General features: G+C 39.2%; 1 long non-coding RNA gene across 2 annotated transcripts in view; it reads right to left on the bottom strand.

Annotated features, from left to right (window-relative positions):
• The window catches only part of LOC127970631 (uncharacterized), a 350,476-nt gene that overhangs the window by 90,940 nt on the left and 235,743 nt on the right, over positions 1–23,793 (bottom strand). For both annotated transcript variants that reach the window (XR_008156642.1, XR_008156643.1), the window contains exon 7: positions 4,248–4,426. This is a non-coding gene — a long non-coding RNA (uncharacterized LOC127970631). The remainder of the gene's footprint in view (positions 1–4,247; positions 4,427–23,793) is intronic.

The following is a 23,793-nucleotide window of genomic DNA, read 5'->3' as shown; positions in this document are numbered from 1 at the left end:
ACTGAGAGCTCTCAGACTAAATCTAAAATATCTTAAACAGTGTTTTCCGAAGATGAACCGAGGTCTTACGGGTTTGGAACGACATGAGGGTGAGTTATTAATGACATTTTTCGGTGAACTAACCCTTTGAGTGTATTTTTTTTTTTTTTAATTGAGATTTATAAATGATCTGAAAGCTTGATGTATGGTTAATTAGGATCGGGCAATATTTGGCCGAGATACAACTATTTTAAAATCTGGAATCTGAGGGTGCAAAAAAATAAAAATACTGAGAAAATCGCTTTGAAGTTGTCCAAATGAACTCTTAGCAATGCATATTACTAATCAAAAATTAAGTTTGGATATGTTTATGGTAGGAAATTTACAAAATATGTTCATGGAACATGATCTTTACTTAATATCTTAATGATTTTTGGCATAAAAGAAAAATTTATAATTTTGACCCATCCATTGTTTTTTTGGCTATTGCTTAAAATATACCCCAACAAATTAAGCTTTGAGGTCCAGGGTCACATATGTTTGGATGCAATTCCCTGGCTTGCCTAAAATACTGGTCAACACCTTCAAATATAAAAACAACATGTCATACTGACAAGTGACAAATCTGAATTTACATGAATGAATCACAATTATAGAATTAATCGAGAATGATAATATAAATATTATCTATATAAATATCCCTAAGATATTTGTAATTTACTTCAGGCCTAAAAAATACGGTATATCAAACTGTTTTCCTTGATAATGACTGTTCTCCTGAGAGGACAGGGAACACTCTTACAAACGTCATCACTCTGCTTTGGACAAGAAGTTCAGCTCTGCTGCTTTACAATAGGCCTGATCCTCAAGCATAATAATCCTTTTCTCCTCTTAAAAATCTAAAACACACAAACTGCCAAAGTCATTTGAAAAAGCCTTAATTAAGTTCATCTGTGCAAACATTAACCTTGTAAGAGGCTAAAGAGAGGGAGGAATGAAAGAAAGTGTGTATGTGTGTGACAGAGAGAAAGAGAGAGAGATTCTATGGATGGAGAGAGATCAGGGGAAGGTTAATGAAGGAGGGCGAAGTTGTGTTTGCTTAGACCTTTGCGACGGAGACGGAGGAGGGGGGCAAAGGAGATCTTTCATGGAGAACCGCACACACGTCCCTCGGTTTTACTCGAAGTACTGCACAAACAGGCTCCAAATGACAAGGTGACACTGGGAATACACTACTACGTGACCGCCGCTTGAATTGCCTTCATCCGTTTAAGATGACTGCAGCCACTGTGGACACTGTCGCGCCATTAGAGAGATCTGGAGAATAAGCCACGGAGATAGCAGAGATTATCACGGCCTGTGTGCTCAAAGACCTCCCAAGGGCACAATGACAAGCCACACCACTGAGGCTACAACAGGAAGAAATCTGATGATGTATTATTAAACTGCTCATTGTTACGTTACTGCTGTTTCTAAATTGTGCAACATTTAAAGGTGCAGCTCACACAAAAATGAAACTCCCTGTCATCTTTTACTCACCCTCATGTTAGCAAAACTCTCCTGCTGCTTTTTGTCATTTAAACAAAGTGGATGGTGGCAGGGCCGTAACCACCTTTGAAAATTAATGCTTAAAGTCAAGCTTGATGCCTCAGTTTTTAATGGTAAAAGAGTGTGAGGAAAACTTGTCAATGGTTTTATGATTTATTAAATGAAATGAATTAAATATAGGCTGAATCATTTATGTGATTATGCAATTCTTAACTGAATGTGTCAAGTAACATTTTGCAGTTTTGTGAATATTAGGCATACGATTGAATGTTTGAAAAAAAAAAAAATCATTAATAAGATTTGTGCAACAGTTTGGACTTAAATTTATGTATTTATTTTGGGGTAAACTCCTGATGAAATAATATTTAAATTTGAATGAGTTCAAAATATTGTTATTATTTGTTTTTGTTTGTTTTTACATGGTACCTGTCCATTTGGTCTCTGGTCCACCAAAAGTGAAATTGATGCTGTATTACCATCTGCTCCCTCCTTCTTAATGTAAAATAAATAAATGCATAAATAAATAAATAAATCATAGCAACACATTTTTATATGTTTTTCTATGGGCTGGTTCAGACCTTAATTAGTCACAACATTACAAGCAGCAGCAGAAGTCTTTCAGCATTTAATATGGCAGGACATGGTTTTCTTCCTCTTCTTCTTCTTCTTTTTAAACATCGCTTAATGGAAGTGTCAGAAAGGTCAACATCCACTAGACATTGTATGTGTGTTTATGAAAATGTTTTACATTTTCATACTTTTGGAAGATTTTATTCAAAGCAACTTAAAAACTTCTGGTGTGGACCCTGATCTGTTCGACACTAGAATATTGTTCAATTCATGATTCTACCAGCATCCAAGTCCACATGAAAAGGTGGTCTGGGGTACGGTTTGTGTCACCTCCAGTTCAACTTGCAGTTGAAAAAAACTTGTAGTGCATTTAAGTCAGTCTTTGGAATAAGTGTTTAAAAGAAAAACTTTTTGGAACAAGTAGTGAGTAACTATAACTAATTACTTTTTTAAAGTAACGTTCCCAACACTGTTTAAGGTATACGTTTTATCACTCCACGTCTTTCCCGAGAATCAAAACCATGACCTTTGCGCTGCTAGTGCTGTTGAACTACGCTGTAGCAGCACATAACATATTTCGCTAACAGGAAGAAAGCTCTGACTGGATGTTTGAGGGTCCAGTAGAGCATGTGATGTACCCTGTTTGACATTTTTATGGGTTTTGGTCATTTTGGCTGTTGTGAGACAGTTAAGATGATGTTATGTCTCAGAGAAGAGCCGCCTTTGGCTGAGTGAGACATGAGCTAGCCGGGACCACACGGGAGATGACATTTCCATGTCTGTTTAGATAGAGGTGTGGCGGACACATGTCTCTCTACCTGATCGAAACTGATAGAGGGAAATATATTCACGGCTCTCCATCCTGCTGTTTTCTGTAATGGAATCAGATTTTCACAGCCCTCTAATTAAGCGAAGATTACATATTTATATTAAAGCCCCCCCTTTAAGGATGATTATTTCATTTGGCTGGTGAATATATTATCAATGCATTGATCAAGTCTGCTATTTAGTGCAGTGGAGAAACATTACCCTTCTTGGCAAGCTTTTCAACTACCGTGGCCTTCACACACATACTGTACATACATGGACTGTCACTATAAGGCCAGCAGTGCAAGGGTTAACGCTGCTGAGAGCTTTTGCCCAGTGGATTGTTTATCGACTGAAAGAGAAGGTCTTCTTTCTCTGGGCCAGTTAAGTCAGCCTCCCTTTTGTTTGACGCTGCCCATTTGAGGAAAGCTTATCCCTGACCTTCTGCCGCCGAGACTGATGACAAGGACACCGTGCACTAACCTTGACATTCAGTGGGCTAAATGGCTTTTTCCACTAGCAGTCAGCAAACCAGAAGACAGGCAGCAGGAGGCCAAAACCTAATGAATCTATACCTGAGAGAAACTTAGCACAGCCACATTCTTTAAAGGAGCAATCTTTACAAAAGAAGTGACATGTACAATGGTGTGTGTGTGCGTGTCTCTGTGTGCTAAGTGAATCAGTACAAGCAAAGCAAGAAAAAAAAAAGTCTATAAAAGAGGGGTTAACTACACCAGTGACTGTATTAGAGACAATGAAACATTTGCATAAAAATGTGACTAAGACATTTTTATACATGAAAAATGTGGAATCCATTGCATTTAGTCAAATAGGGCCATACAGCATATTGAAACACATCGTATCAGTTTTTAGATCGTGAATGCTTTTTGTGATTACAGAAAGAGGGATCATCACACTTCACTAGTCCGTGTGAGTCTATGTGAGCTGCTGTTTGCAGCCCACTGTACTTCCATAATACTTCCAAATGCCTAATATTAGCAATGCCCAATAGTGCAAATAAGTCATTTTCGCATTAATACTGATTTGTAAACTGGTAGTGTGATGCCAGTAAAATGATGCATTATGGGACTATATTACATCAGGTAGTTAGTTAAACAAACAGTGACCAAACCAGTGCCCATAAACACAGAAACATGAGCCCACACACATACAAGCAAGCAACACATGGGGTAAACACCCCCAACCCAAAGTCACATGGAAAGACTATCTAGGGGGGAGTTTTCAGGAGAGCTCTGCTTTATGACTGCTGTTGTCAGAGCACTTAGCGCAGTTTCCTTTGTTTCTAATGAGATAAGACAGTGTCAGACGGATACAGTACTAACCTTTCTGCTTGTTTACAGTGCAGAAGAACAGGATGGGGGTGACCTCTCTAAAGTTTACGGTCCAGCTTGCCAGACAGCTCTGTTTCTAATGAGAGGCCTTGTGGGAGCATGTCACAGTGCCTCTGCTTGGCACAGAGAGAGTGCTCACAGACAGGGGAGAGAGAGCTGGCTGTTTTGCCCTGGACACAAACACAAAAACAAACACTTCAGATAAAAATCTTTATAAACCTTTCATTTATGTTCATTTATTTTCATTGATTTATTTTCATGTTATATGTTATGTTATGTTACTGTATGTTACTGTATATTAGGTTAAGCATTACATTTTTTCAAAAACATTTATGTAAATAAATGTCATTAATTTTGGTATTGAGCATACCATTCAGTTAATTAATTTGATTGCATTTGTAATTTGACAGCCCTAAATTAGCAATTCAGACTAGTGGACTTGTATATAACAAACTGGGTTTATACCAGACAACATAATCTTGTCTTGATACATAATCTTGTCTTGAGGTTTACTGTCATTCCTCATCCAGCCTGCCACCCATGAAGCTGTCTGACCTTTGACCTTGGCATTGCAAAGGGCTGATAGATACAGCAGACATCAGCCTGCGGTAAGGCAGAAGACAGGGCTCTGGCAAGAGCAGAAGCAAACCGAGGCGAAATAAACACTCTCCCATATCTCTCATCTCCTCTACTGTAACTTAATCAAGCTGCAGACAGTATGTGTATCTTTTTTTGGCAGCGTGTCTCTGTTCTATATCCGAGAGAGGCTGGGATGTCAGGGGCCAGTCTCCTCTCTTTATGAGGCCACGCTTCCACAGCCCTTCTGCACTCCGGCCCAACAGGACAGCTGCTCCACTCTCCCAAATACATCATCCTGTCCACCAGCCTCTCCCAGGACACCCTACTGTCCCCCCTCCCGCTCGCCCCACTCTCTTTCTCCTAGCGCGAGGTGGGAAAGAGGGGGGCCAGATGTGTAGACAGAGAGTCCTTGTCCAGCAGAGGTCAATGGATCTAACAGAGCTCCTTTCTGTAAGGAGCTGAAAGCCTTCTACTGCAGCTCTCCATCTCGCCACTGTCATGGGACGCTCGCACGGAATGCTGAGTCAACCTTTCGGCAGGCTGCGAAACAGTTTAGAGCGGCGGATGAAATTAAGATCACAACCTGCATCCTTCCTCGCTTGTCTCAAGGTTTTAAGGGCGGTTAACGCCAGACCCCAGGTCCACCTCCCCTGCCAAGCAGTTCATCCACACTCCCCAATTCTGGATGAGAATGACACATGTGCGCCATTGCGTGAGATTCCGAAGTGGTTTATGCTTTCGAATGCATTTTAGCTGGCTGTTTCAAACCTGCTGCTGTCAGTAATTTGTGGACATGTGATGAGCGAAAGGGTTAAACAATCACCTTAATGTAATCTTGTTTACTGCCCTGTCGCATGAGTAAATTATTTCATACGGGCTCCGGCCCACTCAACATATAAAAGCCACCTTATCACAGACACAGCCATTTGCAGCGGCTTTACTGGGCAAAAATTATGAGTCATACTTTTACAGGGCTCTCCAGTTTTGAAGGCCTTTTTAATCCCTGAACTCTGCTGAACTGTACATTTCCTTAATTGCGGCGCAGCTTGTAACCTCTGTAATTGGCCTCCCTCCTTTACCTCTGCTTGGAGATGTCTAGACAGAAAGGATATAAAAAAAAAGGTGAGGTGAAATGCAAGAATAGAGATGGATGGAGTGAGGGAGAAAAAACAGAGAAGGATGGAATAAAATTAGAAAACACTTTTCTTGGCGAAAACATAATGAGCCCCTCATAGGGTGGTGGTATTATTTCAAGTAAAGAATAAGGGGAAAGACTTGCTGCAGTTAAGCTCCTCCTACTTTAATATGATAGGTTGTTGGCACCTAGACCTTGATATTGAGGTCTATATATTCAAATCAAATACAGCTGTTCAGTTTATAGTTCAAAATTTTTTATAAGAATTTTAGAGCTATGAGACCTAATGAGTGTTTAGAATAGTAGTACTTAATTTATGAGTAAAGTATTGTCTGTGGTTCATAAATTATAAACAGTCATTGGTCAAACGTGAACAGGGCTGCCGATAAGAGGGAATCGGGGTAAAGTTTGGGGTCAGCAGTTTAAAAAAGAGAAGAAATCATTACTTTTATTTAATAAGGACACATTAAATTGATAAAAAGTGACAGTAAAAACATTTATAATGTCAAAAGAGATATATGCTTCTGTTTCAAATAAATGCGGTTCTTTTGAACATTGTGTTGAAAGAAACTTAAAAGTATCACAGTTTCCACAAAAATATTAAGCAGCACAACTGTTTTCAATATTGATGATGAGAAGAAAGGTTTCTTGAGCACCAACTCAGCATATTAGAATGATTTCTAAAGGATCGTGTGACCCTGAAGACTAAAGAAAATGCATGCTGAAAGTTCAGCTTTGTTATTTTTCTTAATATATTAAAATAGAAAACAGTTAAGTATAACTTAAAGCCTTAATGTATTATGCAATATAAAAGTATGCCTTCTAAAGTACCTTATAATGCATTGTAAAATTTAATGAATAATTGTAACCTATTATTACAAATAATTGTAATACATTATAACACTTATCAATTCATTGTTACACTATGCATTTTAATCTTGTTATAATTATTTATGACGAGATATAATATATTACAATGCACACTATTAACAATTGTAATGCATTATAAGCCTTTAATAGCCCTTTATAATGCATTATACATAATGCATTATAAATGATTTAAAAACAATTATTTTAATATTAAAAACAATGAATTTAATATTCACATTTTGATTTTTTTTTTTTTTTTTTATAAAATAAACTGTCTTACTATTATTCACCACAGACATACTGAAAACTGCCATTCTAAAGCTCCATTCTAAATTCCAGAGAAAACCCCTGAATTAGCTCTAAAAGCTGATCCACAAACTGACACGCCAAACTGACTTATCTTCATTAGATGAAAATGGAAAAATGCTACTTTAACATGTTAGTCAGCATTAACGTAAGGCCTGAAATAAAGACCAAAATCACATGCTCTCAAAATCAAATATCTTCAGTTCCTTTAAAGATAATAATGCTCCTCACAGTATCCTGATGTTTTTCTTTCTCTCTGACGATGTGTTTCTGTTAATGGTTAGATGTGTACATGACATAAACCAGTGCCGGGGCCTCTTCTCTGACAAGGCCAGCAGTGTGTTTACCTTGTCGTGTTGGCCGGTGGAAGGTCAGCAGGAGGCCAGCACGTCCCACCCCGTGGTCCTGCTATTCATCCCTGTCACTTACAGACAGGCCACACCGCACACTCTGTCCTTACTCTCTCTCCTAACTTTGTTTTCCATTTCTGCCCACTGTAACCCTGGTTTACCATGGAGATGGTAAGTAGAGGTCTTTTTAAACTGAACACCCCCAAGTTTAGACCACAAATAAATCAGACACACCGACCAGTGATAAATTAAATACTCTTGGGAAGAGCTTCATTAGTATGTAATGAGTGGAGAACCTAGACTCTCAAAATATTTTCTAAAAATAAACTTGCTGAGTTTATATCCTCAAAAGACTGTGTGTGGAAATGACTTACTTTGTCTGTGTGCAAGTATGCAGAGCAAGTATGCAGTACCAGTCGCGACCGTCACAGTGGGCTGAACAGACTGATCTTTCAGGGTCAGGTGGGTGGGGATGGTGTTGACCATGACCTTGTGAGAAATGCCACTTTGGTCTCTCTCGAGGGGCCAAGGCAGAAGCACCATTACAGCAAGTCAAATGAACACTACAAATTCAGCATTAATTTGAATCTATCTATCTATCTATCTATCTATCTATCTATCTATCTATCTATCTATCTATCTATCTATCTATCTATCTATCTATCTATCTATCTATCTATCTATCTATCTATCTATCTATAGTGAGTTCTTAACAGCTTGAGTTCTCTTAAGTAGAATTAGATTAATGGACTAGAGACCACTCTTAAGTGCTTAATGATGACATATATACTTCTGAAGACATGAAATTGATTAGTGTTAATATTTTAATTATAGAGCAATTTCACTGTCAATGTTACACACCTATTATGTCAATTACAGCAACTATAGTGAAAAATAATAATATCCACATCAATTATTTTATTAATAATAATTACAAAAAAAAATTCAGTAATATTGCAATAATAATTAATTGTATATTAAGGATTATTGTTGGCTGCTTGACAAATTGCTACTGTTCCTCTTTTGTTGCTTTGGATAAAAGACCATTATAAATTCCGGTGCTTTGGATGAAAGTGTCTGCTAAATGCACAAAAATAAAATAAAATAAAATAAAATAAAATAAAATAAAATTAGATATAAGATAAGATAAAATAAATACCTTTTTATTGTATGCATATTATTATTATTATTATTATTATTATTATTATTATTATGTGCAAGACATAAAATTGTCATCATGAATCAGTAGAAGATCAAAGTTTAGTGCAGTCTCAAATTCACCGTTACTTGTATGACTAGCTAAACAGTAATTACCCCTCTCCATGCATGTTTAAATCAGAAGCCTTCAGCAGAGCTGAACCTGGCAGCCCCCCGTGCACATTAATGGCCTTTCTTCTTAAAGTCCTGTCTCTTTGACAATAGAGCATCACTGAAACGCCTGTCGTCCAAACAAAGAGCCTTCTCTCCCAGACACCGGGGTCATGCTCTGTAGTGATGAACCTCGCTGTCACGTGAATACAATGTGATTCCCCCATGTGAATAACAGAAAACCAGAGAGAGACAAAGGGAAAGAGAGAGAGCTGGATGTGTGATGCTATTTTGTTTTGTCGACATGACTATGGATCAAAAGTGCAGATCTGGGGAATCATAACAACACATGTACTACAATGCTGTCATTACAATCAACAAAGTTACCTACACTGAAAGTGAGTGAACAGCCAGCTTTGTTTATTATAATGGCAGTGCTCTAGTTTGTCTTGCTTGCAGTGGAGCTGGGGTGTAAGTGGTGAGAACTCTACTCTGTCCTTGGTCCTGTGCTGTCTCTAGCTGAGATTTATGATAGTCTGGGCTGCTGCTGCATGCACTTGGTTCTGATAATTAAAGGGGTCGTTATTAGTTAGCTGCGTATGCAGAGCAGGGCAGCGTGAAAGGTCAGGAGGAGGCACTGAGCAGCCCAGCCATTCCTCACCTCTCCCAATAGAAACACGGTCACCTCACACATAAAATATATCCACTCTGCTACTCTCTCCTCTGCCATCTGAAACTGCATGAGTATTAAAAAAAATAGTGTTGTGAAGTACAGATTAAAAAAACAAAACAAAAAAACAAAACAATAAATAACAGTCAGATTTGGTGGATATCCAGTTCAATAATTTATGTAGTTTTCCATCATAAACTTAGAAATGTAAACTTATGTCAAACAACATGCATAAATTTTATATATGCTTTATATACGGTACATACAGTATACAGTATATACACGGTGTATATATATATATATATATATATATATATATATATATATATATATATATATATATATATATATATACACACACACACACACACACACTATATCTATATATATATAACTATAACTTCTAATTAGCCAATGGGAGCCAAGCATTTTCATCCCTTTTAAACTTTCAGAAAGTGAAACATCAAATCAAAACGACATGATTTGCCATTGTCTTTCGCCTTGCCAGTTGTCATTGGCAAGAAAAACAAAAGCTTGTAATATTGGAAAAATCCATCAAGCCATGAATATAGCATGAAGAGCTAGCATATTTTCTATGTGCGTGTACATGCATTATCTATGACACAAAGGCTGCGAGGAGATGCAACCCTAGGGCTCCGTGATCCGTCTCTTTCTATCCAGCCGGCAGCAGAACCCAACCCTCTGCCCGTCAGCCTGCGCACAATCATAATCACCATAATAACAATAATAATAAAGTAAAGGCATACCGGGCTGGCAGCAGTCTTAGCACACCTCAATCAAATTACACGGATGCACGAGGAACATGTCACCCTTGGATTTTTCATTTGCATAAAACAATTACCCCACGGACAGTGGGTTCAATGTCGTCTAGACTACATGCTTCAGATGGTGTCATCAGCCCCAGACACAGTAGACTGCCTATAAATTAGCAATGAGCTGAGCCTAGCCAAGATGCATTATAGCGCTTATAAACCCTGAGAATTTATTTAAATAGATAACACACATGCAAATCTCCCTGGCTGGCATGGAAACGATCTTGATAGTGGGGCGCCAAATGTGCGGAGAGGGCAGCTGGGAGCGGCCGAGCACTGCGGCGGGCTAAAATGAACCCTGACACCTTATTAGTGTATACACTGGACACTCATTAGCTTCCACTGCCAGGAGAAACCTGACCTGACCCGGCAAAGCCCTGCCGTCTTTTAAGTCATAAAATGCTGGTATGAAAGCAATACCAGTGTTTTGATGAAAATGCTTCCTGTATAATGACTTTCTGTGTTGAGTGATTGAGGCCTTGAAGCTGCGTTCTCAGAGGGACACCATCCAGTGCTGACAGTGAAAGAGTAATAAAAAATATAAACTATTTTTCATTTATTTATTATTTTTTTATTTTTATCCTAAACAGGCCGTTAACAAATACACGTTGGCAGATAACTTTTTATACGTATTCAGTGCCTGATCGATTTACCATGAATTTAATCTTAATCAAGGACAATATTTGAAGTAACATTATATTCAGCTGAAACAGTCAGAATAAACATTTCCATTTCTTTGTGTTTCATTTTGTCTTTGGTTAGCAAGCTAACTATGACAGCTTAACATAATGCTAACTGGCTCAAAGATAAACTACATAATAACATTACGCTTTTAATCAGGTATTGTGTAAAAGGGCATGTTCTCTCGCATGACACCGAAATATGTAAATTTTTGCAACAGCCCTGGTCCTGTAAGATGTATGAATTAGTGTCACATGATTAAGCTAATATGTATATGATTAAACATAACTACTACTACTAAATAACTCTACTGATACAGGGCTTCTCATTTCGTTCTCTCTTTTTTTTGCTTTCTTTCTGTCTGTGGAGTGGGGAGTGACTTTTTTTTAACATCTTCATGTACTATAGGGCATTTTCTGCACCTCCCTGTACAAACACTCACCACCATCACAATTCCCTTAATCAATACACAGAATGTTAGCCTGGTAATACCAAACTCTGCTACTTCGCTTTGCTTCATATACAGAGTCTGCAAGGGCATAATTGACAAGCGTTTAATTTCTCGTGGTGGGACGCTTGTCTGAAGTCTAAAATCATTGGTTACCCGTATGCAAATCACATAACGTTTGGTTATGACGTGTTATTCACCAGCTCAGCTGCCTCGAACTTCCACTGTAAACACAGGTATGCTGCGAAAACAAAAACATCAAGCAAAATACCCAAGGCCCTAGTCTGATGTAGTCAGGCTAACACAATGAAGAGGACAAAGAGTGAGAGAGAGAGAGTGAGAGAGAGAGAGAGAGAGAAAGAGAGAGAGAGAGATATTTGTAAAACACATGGGAGAAAAGATTCCTAACAGATGCTTCATTTCATTATTTATTTAATCAATGGATTATATTTATTTATTTTTGTATGTTTAAGGGAATCTGCTGTAGTTGTGTGAGTAAAGTTTATTAAACTTAATGTATGCTGTGTAATTGTTTTTTAAAAGCTGCAAATCATATCTAGAGATGTGCGTCAAAATGTGTGTGTGTGTGTGTTGTTTATTTGACCCCTCGGCCTCTCTATGTTGTTGCTGCGAAAAATGACATAGACATATTCATCTGGAAGTCCACACAAAAGAGAATAGTCCCACTTACCCTTCCATTACTCCACTAAAAAGTGATGTACCAGTCCATTAAAACGACTCTGCGTCTTTGTTTTTCATTCTCTCTCGTACCTTCATTTTAGCAAAGTGCACGTGAAGCATCTGTGAACAATGCTTTCTTGAGCTTGTAAATGTCATTAGTAACGATTTGTGTTTTTTTTTTCATGCGTTTCTCAGTGCTCCTCATAAACCACCCTCCATCTACCCTCCCAAACCTCTCCAACCCCCCATCCCTGCCGGTTGTCCTCGAAGAAGTTGAGCGTAACATCCGCCATCCAGAGATTTTACAGTGGATTCTTTATCTCTATAAACAAAGCAGGTAATGGTGGCTGTTTATTGTACAACGCACCCCCATGCCAACATTTATGTCTTCATTGCTTGCATACCAGTTGCCTTGTTTATGTGTCTGCGTTCCCAGCCACTGACCTTGAGCTTAACCCGTCACCCTTGCCAGTTCCTCACCACCTTCTCCTGGTTCCATCCATGACCCTTCCTTCACCAAATCTCTCAACCCCCCTCTCTGTTAAGGACTGTGAATGCTAGAGAGACAGAAAAAGGGCAAGAGCAATGGGGTACCACAATATTCGGGAACCTCTGCAAACCATAAGGTGAAGCTCCACCCATACGCTGTGACATCAAAGTATTTTGTATCAGGGGAAAATAATATCACAGACTGACACAGACAGGTGAAATTATAGACACAAAATATTATAGTGAGTGTGATATTATAGACATAAAAGAGACACTTCTAAAAAGTTTCCTCTGTATCAATAGCTTCTTCAACACTGTGCTATTGATGCAGCTTTTATGCTGAGTAAACTCTCTCTAGATAACCACAATATAATGGGCTCAGAACACTGTGAAGAGGCCACCACGTAGACTTGGAGACTGTGGGGGTGTCCCGTAAACCAATGAGAGATGAGCATTTGATGTCTTGGTTGTAGGATAGTAATTAATACAAAGATGGGAAGTCATGTACTGAATATTCCAGTAGAGTGACAAGGCCACCGATGACAAGCTTTCACTCACATGAAGAGAAAGAAAGAATGAAAAAAAAAAAACAAGCAGGGAAAGGGGGGAACAAGAAAGAGAGAGCGAAAAAGAAACAGAACAACATGACATCCCACGTCCAGAGCTCGAGGATTAACGATGAAAAGAAACAAAAGGACAACAGTAAACAAAAGAGTAGAGGCTAAAGGGGGCTCCCCTGATTTCTCTTCCCACTCAAGGAGGAAGACGGCAAACGAGAGAGGGGCTCCTCTTTTGGGACGGATACGTATGGATCTATATGCATGCATACAGTGGCCTGGTACTGTGAATCAAGCAGAACTAAATCAATGTCAGAGCTCAATCAATATTTAGTCCCATGTGTTCCTCCTTGCTCTCCTGCACTTGGCCTCACCTTCCCAATGCTAACATCACCAGGATTTTCACATGTGGGTCAATACACACCAACGAGCCACGACCAAGCAGTAAATCTATTAACCTGCCCGTGTTTTAGTTAGAAAGAGGAGGAAAAACTACCGAGAGGTATAAACAAAGACAAGAAGAATGAATCAAGTCCAAACTGAGAGCATGCAGGTGTTGAGCGTCAATAAATACTGAGGCTATAGGGGAGTCTTTCAGTGATGGTGTCATATGTTGGCGCCTAGAACAAGGACTCTGGACACTGTCTGTGTCGGTGTTGAAAAGTAGCAGGTTTGATTTGCTTTGGTCTGGGGGTTGCGTGCATTTGGATGTGTAATATTAGGGAGTTGTTACAGCTTCCCTTTAAAGTTATCTGTGCATTCCAGCAGCATATGTGTTGGCCTGTCTCTCCAACCTTGGGCTGTAGACTCAACAACACTGCTTGTTAGTGACATCTGCTGGGAAGAGCTGCCCCTCTTGTCCTTAGGTCTTTACTCAAGCGAGTCCAGCCCATCAACACACCCTCAACTCCTCCACCCCTATATGTACTTTTATTACTGGGCAATGTGTGCTCCTTCCCGCATGAACATAATGACTTCTTCTCCTTGTTCCATAACTTATCCCCCCTGTCCTGTCTCCAAACCTCATACCAGAGTAAGGTAGAGGTGTCTGCATTCCTGGGACTTTTCACTTCTGTCCTGTCCAAACCTGTCCAGATTCAGAAACAGTGCAAATGCATGCTAAGAATGCAAGAAGACTAACATGAAAGAGAGTTTATGCAAGAGTAGGTACATGTGGGTGTTCTGTCGTACAGTAATATGTTTTATTTATTTATTTTTTACACACTCACACACCACTTTTTTGATTTTCAATGCAATATCTTTGGAAGCACAAAAAATGTGTGAACAGTTGTTTAAGGCCACTCGCGTGCACTTCCAAACCATTTCCACAAGTACCAAAGTGCGTTCAGCCTTCTAGCTTCTTAGCTTCGCTTTTTCACTACACCTCCCACTGGATGCTGAATAAATTGTCATTATATGATAGCAGCCTGTCCTCTGCAGTCATCTGAAAGGCAGCAGTCATGTCACTCAAACTGTCATTGTTATTGTTTCAGGTCATAAAAATACATGAATCAAACTCATCATTCACCGACTCAGACAAACCTCAGCAATGACAGTCATACAAGTGTAGTCTACTGGAGTACTCTCCTTCTCTCTCTCTCTCTCTACACACACACACACACACACACACACCCACACACACACACACACACACACACACACACACACACACACACACACACACATATATATATATATATATATATATATATATATATATATATATATATATACAGATGAAAGCACAGCAACAAAGTTTTAGTGGAGAGGAAATGTATGTAAACATTGTGATTGGAATCCATGCATCCAAAAGAAATAAGTACTGATTTTCCACAAATGCAATACAAAAGACCAAGCACAATACTCTTAATTTCTTCTTTTTCTTCTTTCTAGCTTGCTGACTGCTAATATATTAGATAAAACTCAGAATATCTTCTGGAGTTCTGGAGACACCAAACAGGTAATTTTAGTAAATTCAGTGACAAATAATTCCTCTACCTTCAAACCCAAATTGATCGTACTGACATTAACCTCCAGTAAAAACCTGCCTGCCCCGACTTCCAGAAGTGCTGTCCAGTTTTGTATACAATATGCTGTAGATATCCAAATGAATAGACTGTGGGAGGCCCAGAGAATCGCTTATTTTTCCACATAAAATTACACTTATTCTCTGTACTGATAGAATAGATTTGCTGAATAATTTAGAGCTTAACTTTTTGGAAAGTGTTCTGCTTAGTCACCAAATATCTCTTTAAGTTTGTCTTTTCTAAACCATTTTCTCTTTGGAAGTCATCAATAACTATTTAATAATTTTGTCCCCAAAAAGTAAAGTTAGGTCATGATTATTTTTCTAGCACTGTGGGAGACTTTCCACCGACATAAACTGAGCTAATAATAGTTTCTTTCCCTTAACCTGAAACTAACCAACAAAGCTTTTTAAGATATTTATTAGACATTATTTAGTATGTACTGTATGTTCATACCTCAGTGTATGTTATCTCAATGTAGGCAAACCCGACACACACACACACACACACACACACAAATTTGCAGATGAGGTTGCTGATGCAGATTGAGCTGAAGGCCAGTGGCCCGGAGGAGACTTGGTCATCACTGGACTTCTCTTTACCCTTCTGACTCATTATAGTTCAAATGAGATACATGACAAAGACGTGTAGTTGTATAAACACTGCTGCTAGCCTTCAGCTAACTGCACCAAGACAGATATGTGCCTAATGTCTGTGACAAGACAAAAGTATAAAGGCACAGACACTAAATGCACATACAAAATTACAAAAAGCTATTTAAGCTGGAATTATTGTGGAGGTCAGTGGATACACAGGAAAACAGTGATATAAAGGCCATAAAGTCAATATTGTTTCTTTCCTAAAGTTCAGCACAGCTTATTTAGGCAGGCTGTCCCCTCCAGCCGTCCATCCTGACAGTCCTGTCTCTATGCCACCCTGCCCTCATGTCACAACACATTTAGGCATCAGTTCAGTGTGAGGTGGGGGGGGGGGGGGGTATGTGTGTGTGTGGGGGCAATGAAGACACAGATGGATGCAGCGGCCGGGTGGCGACGGGCATGTGTGTGTGTGTTGGTGCCACCACTGTGGCCCTGCCTCTCTGTGGCTACCCTTCTCCACAGTGAGCAGCCCTCCAGCCATGGATTTGATCTTTGCAAAGGCTAACATCTGTCGGCTGTCATTTTAGAGAGATTGATGACAGGCCAGGGAATGGAATGGAGGGAGGGAAGGATGGATGGGGAAGAAGGAGAAGAGAGGGGTGAAGGGTGAGAGAGTAGGGCTAGAGGGATAAATGGCGACCGTGCTAGTTTAGGTCTGATGGTAAGGAGAGGGTCACCTTTTCTGGATGTGCCACTGAAAAAGAGAGGCAAGAAAGAAAGTGCAACAGACTTATAGGACTGCAGAAGACCAAAAAAATGGCATCATTACAGAACAAAACTTGTAAACATGTCTATTATATAGCTGGTTTAAACGGGTTATGTTTTACAGTGTAAGCATTACTCCAAGTCTTCCAAGGATGAATGGACTACATGGATGTCAGTACCTGAATTTTTATAAATAATTCAAAATAGTATGAGTGTGTGAGTACATGTGTGTGTGTGTGTGTGTATGCACACAGGGAGCTAAAATGGACTCTGACCCTTTGCACATGTTAATTCACCATCAGGCTCTGCTAACGAGGCAGATCCCTCACCACTTTATGTCTTTTGTTTACGAGTTAATGGAATTGGGGTCAAGAGGATATGTGTAAAATTCTGTATATCTGGGCTCTTCACATTTGTAAAGCAGGTAATTGTTTAAAACACCCTGGCTTTCTGTCTACAGTTCACTAATGGAAAGCTGATATGTTTTTATGTATGATATAATGAAAGCATTTTAATCATGTTTGTCAGGAATAAGTACGCAAAAACAGTTCAGCTACATCTTACATTTCAAGATAGGCATTACATGATGTCCAAATTATTTAGCTTCTGTTTAGTACTACCAGGCATTAAAGTGCACCTATTATGCCCATTTTTACAAATGTAATATAAGTCTCAAGGATCCCTAGAATGTGTCTGCGAAGTTTCAGCTTAAAATACCCTACATACCATTTTTTATTATTTTGAAAATGGCGATTTTGAGTGGATACAAAACAAGCTGTTTTCATGCATGCATGTTTAAATGCAAATAAGCTGCTTCTCCCCGCCCCCTTTTCCAGAATAGGGCTTATAAAGCCATATCTAAACTAATAAATGGTTGTCCTGCATCTTGACACAAAGTTACACAATATTAAAGGTGCCACTTTCTGCTTTCAACATGGGAATAATGGAGTAGAAGAGAATGCACCCTTGTTCTCCTTGTATATAAAGAGAGAGAGAGAGAGAGAGAGAGGGGGGAAAATGCAAAAGGATGTTATGCAAATGTGCTTTATAAGTCGAGCGTATCATCTTGTCATGACACTGTCTATATTTAAAGCAGGTCACCTTAAACCCACCCCTGCTGCTTCATGACAGTGACATCTGGATGCACCACGCACACACACACACACATGCGCGCGCACACACACACACACACACACAAAGCCACCTCTGTTGTCGCTGGCTGAATCAAAGAGTGTTTATGCAGATAATAATGCACACCGCAGCTAATACACCATCATTCCATTGCAGAAAACAGAGATTCAGTCACCCAACAGGCCATTACAGAGGCATCTCCATCCTGTGGAACACACACCCTACTCGATTTCAGCATGTTTAACATTTTACATGGTAAAGATTGTGATTATGCATGCATATCAGTATCTGTTCAGGGCTGCGTGTGTATGAAAGCAAGAGCAGTAGAGAGAAAGAGAGGGAGGAAAATAAAGAAGGACAGGTTGTGGGGTGAGGGATAAGAAGACTGACCACAGCCTGCTCCCTCCCCCTTCACCAGCAAAGCCAAATTTCAATAATTTCATCAGTTCATTTGCCTCTTAGAAATGCCGGGAGACTTTTTCCATCTCCATCCTGCGTTCTCACTCTCTCGCCTTGACCTAGATTTGTGCGGGGAAAGTGACATGTCTGCCTGACCAGAGAGCGGCCGGCCGCGCTCCGCAGCTCAAGTGCCTATAAAAAATGACTCCCTATCTCCAAATAAGAATAATGAAAAGCAGTGCCATGACAGATTGGACATAGATGAGATTGCTGCTGTGACTATATGCATGCGTTGCTTGCCGGCTTTGCATCTGAAATGGAAAAAGGGTGGGTGGTGGGTGTCAGGCTGTCGCTTCTGACGTTAAAGGGACATGGTCCCTCAACCTTTCACTCAGAGCGCATACACACACACACACACACACACACACACACAACTCAAGATTGGTTGGCCTCTGACCATATCTTCTTTTCACACATGGCAAGACCACAGCCCTCCACGCAAGCTACCTCTGTCAAATAAAACACATTCGCACACAACATTACAGGAGCAGAGAGGACATCAGTGTGATGTACATATAGGAAGCGTGCTAAAATCAAACTCGTTAAATAAATCTGCGAAGTGAGCCGAATTCTTGTCAGGGCACTTTGTAGAGATTAGTAAATCAATTAGAAGTGCTGAGAGCCAGCCATTATAGACAGGAGGTTCAGCAGCAGCAGCAGCCAAGATGGCGGGTGGTGTGGCATGATGCCAGTGGGCACATGCAGACACCTGTTACTGTCTGTGCCCGTCTGAGTGTAGGGGAAATGATATTTCAACAACTACAGTGTGTTTCCTGCATGTCACTTCCCCTTGCTCCAATTATGGAAACTGATCCTATCAAATTATAATCAAAAATTCCTCAGAAGTGCAGCTACATATATCTCAGTGTGACTTTATTTCATGTTTAAAACATTATCTGCACAGCTATTTTTTATGTTTTATACTCTGTGGAAGAAATTGCTTACATAAGAGACATAGATACACTTGTTTTTACTATTCTATTAGCTGCCCAGGTAGAATAATATACAACACGGTTTTTATTTTATTTTTTTATTTTTTTAAAAGAAATTAATACTTTTATCCAGCAAGGATAGTGCCCATAAAATTTTTTTATATCGTTATAAAACATTTATATTTAAAATAATTGCTGCTCATTTGAACTTTCATCAAAATATCCAGAAAAAAAGATTGTTTCCATAAATATATTAAGCAGCTTTTCAGCATTGATAATAATCAGAAATGTTATTATCATATTAGAATGATTTCTGACGGATCATGTGACACTGAAAGCTGAAGTAATGAAAATTCTGTTTTTAGCACCATAGGAATCAATTACGTTTATTTTAAAATAGCATTTTATTTTCACAATATTGCTCTTTTATTCTATATATGAAATCAAATAAATGCTTGCTACAGATGCAAAAACATAGAAAATCTAACCTGGTCTGAATTTTTTTATGAAGGACAAATATTTTGGAGGCCGTGTGTAAACGTGATTGACACAAAGTGAGGCTGTATTTTTTTTTTTTTTACGTGAACATTTCTGACACCTTTAGCATTCAAAAGAGTCTTCATTTTACCAGTCCCAAGCTTTTAAAATGTTGTGTATGTGTGCATTACTGTACAAAACTAATTCTACACTATTCATGCAGTACAACATCTCAGGAAAAAAAAAATAAATGTGTTCCGTGGCACAGCTTCCTACCATCTTGAGGGTATCTGTCTGCAGCCTAAACCAGTCTAATGATGAGACGATGCCACGTCAGATGCCATTGGATTTTTCACACCATAGGACCGCTGACTGATGGGAGCTGATGTTGTTATGTTGAGCCATGGGCATCAGAGAGAGAGAAGAAAGGTCACTTGTGATTGTCTGTGACCCAATAAGGAGGCTTTTCACCCTCTAAAGGCTTCACTGATGTGACATTTGGCAGATATGTCCAAACAGGCATATGCACAGACACAAACACTTTGACAGCGTTCACAGTGACCCTTCAAGCTAGACTGGACATAATTAAGATCAGGCCTTGCCCACGTAAATAAAAATAACAAACGGGAGACCGTTTATTACTATCACACTGAAAGGAACTTTATTAAAGCACTTTATTAAAACAAGAAAAACCTTAAAAAAAGAATTTGTTTTCAAAATATTATCATCTGTGTTCCTCAGACCAAAATAAGTCATACAGGTTTATAAAAACAGAATTTACAGAATGTTCAGTTTTGGATGAACAATTCCTTCAAGATTAAATTCTGGGTGAAAGACAGATTGTGGCTTGTGTACAATATCTCAACTACATGTTGTGCTTTTTTAACACTCTAAATTTGGCATTTTTACAATATATAGTTACTTCTCTGGAAGCATGTCAGCTAATGATGAAAACAACAAGGGGAAAAAAAAGACTGTTGCGGGGGGATGATGTGGACAGGTTGGCACAAGAAGCATGTCGCGGTTAAGCAGAAATTAAGCTGACATGACCCTGCATAGAGCAGGTAAACAGAAAGCCTGCTTTGCCTGAGGTTACCATATGGCAGCAACACCAGCAAAGCGACCTGGTGGCTTTAGCTTTGCTTGCAGGGGATGTTTTGCTACCTGCTGTCCTTTTTGTTCGGTTTTGCTTTCGTTGCCGTCTCTCAAACTGTGACAGGCCCTGGCTGAGAGCAATGGGATGTCAGGTTTGGGAAGGGGAAAAAAACTGGAAGAAAACAGCTACACGCTTTACACACATATACAAGAGCAAGTGAAAAGAAGAAAAGAAAAATAGAGGTGGGAAGAGAGCAAGGGAGAGGAGCCTTCACTGCGGGTTGCCAGCCATATGGTGTTGGGTCTGTATGCGGGACTCCTTAAGTGAAATTTCTGGAATGACCCGAGGCGATGAGCAGAGCAGTCTCCGCACGGGGAGACCAGCCTCACTCTAAAACTGTTTCTGCAAATTATTGATGAATTGACGCTTAAACGGCATGGCAGTGATACCTGCACCCACTCCTGATGGTGACTCAGCCTGAAAAGCTGGATTTCTCTTGTAAAAAAAGTGTGTATATTTGCATACGCTTGACTGGTCTCTGTAGTTTTGACATGGCCATGTACAAATATGGAAACCTGAAGCAGTTCGGTGCGCATTGATTTTTAGGAAATTAACATAGATATTCATAAAAATCTCTGCCCCCAGCTTCCATGAGTTCTGAAAGGGGGCGTTGTTGATGAGACATGTGTTGTGATGCCTTGAAGACATGCATAAATTATGAGATGGCGAGGGCCCCTGAATAAGAGAAAATGTTAATTATCAAGATTGTCATTGCCCCCCTTTTCTTTTAAACCCCCACTTTTCTTTTCTTTTCTCTTCTCTCTCTCTCTTTTTGGTTTTGATAATTAGCCTTATTACAATTCTAATTGGTTGAGTTTTACCCATCTTAGTTGATGACAGCATTATGAAGCTATTAAAACAGATCCTCAGTGTGGTGAAAAGTCTAATCAACCAATCACCTCTGATATTCAAGAAATGAGACTTGGATTGGAATATTATCATTTTGACCCTTTGTCCTTGTAAAGTGTGCATTGCATCTTTGTTTAGTTTAAACATGCCTGTTTAATCCCTTGCTTGTATGAATGGAGTTTTACTATAACACTATCCAAAATCAACCTTTTTAAGATACCATAATTAATTAAGCATTAACTGAAGAGCATGTTCTTGATGCCATACTGATGTGTAAACAAGAGAGAGAGAGAGAGAGAGAGAGAGAGAGAGAGAGAGAGAGAGAGAGAGAGAGAGATGTTAGAATAATTCTCCAAAAGTGGAAAGAGTCAGTGGTGTCTATTGGCAGTTCAGAGTAAATTGGTACCGCTGTCTTCTTGCCAGTATCCAGACCCTGAACAGAATAAACACCCTCGTTAAACACTGTCAGAAATGCTGACTATTAAGTCAAACCAGACAATGTGCTAATTAGTACATTTGCATATGATCATGCAAATAAAAAAGCTGAACCCAAAGCTGAATTTGCATGTAACACAGTTGGGTTCTGTGCTCGAGGCTTGTTGCAGAGCAGAGAAGGTTACCACCACCATCAGTTCACTGACCAGTTTGTACTCTCAAAGCGTGCATATTTCTTCAGAAATTGTTTTAATGATACAGTAAAAGTATGATACTTAAAAAGTGAACTAATAAGAAATATCTACTTAATATCCAAGCTACTGTAGATGATAGATAGATAGATAGATAGATAGATAGATAGATAGATAGATAGATAGATAGATAGATAGATAGATAGATAGATAGATAGATAGATAGATAGATAATTCAGCATAGGTCAGTTCTGTTTTCAGTATATATTCATTTTTTTACAACACCATAAGAGGGAATTTAATTCACTCAATTTGACATTAAGATTTTAACATGGATTAGCATTTCACAAATTTCACAACAAACCACTAAACTTCAGAAATGGATTAAAAATGCAGAGGCAACTACAAATGATCATTTCTTTATTAAAAAGTAATGCAGCAGAATTAACTTTGAATTAAATTATGTTTGCAAGGCATTACTGGACTCATCTAAGTAAATGGTTCGAAATCCCCAAGGAGATGTGGCTTATGCCAAGAAAAAAAAAAAAAAAAAAGAAAAGCACTCTCTTCATCTGAGCATCTCTAAAGGTTAACTCCTCCTGGACAAGATGCCTGAGGAAAGACCAGTCTACAGTCCACCAAAGTGTTTCCAAGCTACATCACATAGAACGAGGGCTGAACTCCAAGGTGCTGAAAATAGACAGACATTTTTAACTCCTTATTTTCATTTACTGTACATTTCTAAAGGACAAGAGGTAGGCGATCAGTTCAGCCCACTGACATATATGTGACACTTAGCTGGGCTAAGTGACGTAACCTACTGATAATTCAGGACTGCAACGTATAGTTAAAGTCAGTCTTAAAAGCCAGGCATTATTCCTTAAAAGTCCAGGATCCGTTATAATGTCTAAAAAAGCTACAGAAAATAAGTGTTTTTACCCCTTCCTGTACAAATACCTTCTGTTTGTTCTTGAAAAAAAAATAAAAAATTCTTACATAGCCATGTAACTACAGTTAAAACTAACATATGGCTATGAATATAAAACAATAGGTCTTAATGAGCTCCCCTTATTTACACTATATACACTCACACACACACACACACTCTGACACAAAGCATTATTAGTACACTATACCATATGCTTCTGTTTTAATTGCTAGCATTTGATCTAGCCCTTGCACGCTGAGGTTGTGGGGCTTTTCATATGATGAAAAGTGTGCGTCCCTGATAGGGCGAGATAGCTGGAGTATCAATGTAGTGCTCTCAGGTCCATCAGTTCAGGGCACAGCAGTGCTCCAGACGGACACAGAGGACACGGACAGGGCATTATTGTGATATCAATTTTACGTTAGTGTTTTTCCACACTCACAGAGAGGCGAAAGGCAGCTCGCGTGACCCAGGGGAGGGGGTGTTCAATGTCGTCTGCCTGCTCGCTGAGAGCTGATGGCCTCCAATTGAGTGCAGATGCAGGCATATCATTTGAATAAAGAAATACCTCTGATCTATGGTATTATCTTGACAAGACAGTGGATAATCAGCTGCTCTGAGCTCGGCCATTACTGAACTCTTTTGTTTTACTTTTCAGCACAAATCAACCCCTGCCTTTCC

This window comes from Carassius gibelio, chromosome B13 (assembly GCF_023724105.1).
Source record: "Carassius gibelio isolate Cgi1373 ecotype wild population from Czech Republic chromosome B13, carGib1.2-hapl.c, whole genome shotgun sequence".
In the NCBI taxonomy this organism is placed as follows: Eukaryota; Metazoa; Chordata; class Actinopteri; order Cypriniformes; family Cyprinidae; genus Carassius; species Carassius gibelio.
This window is presented reverse-complemented; position numbering and strand designations above follow the sequence as displayed.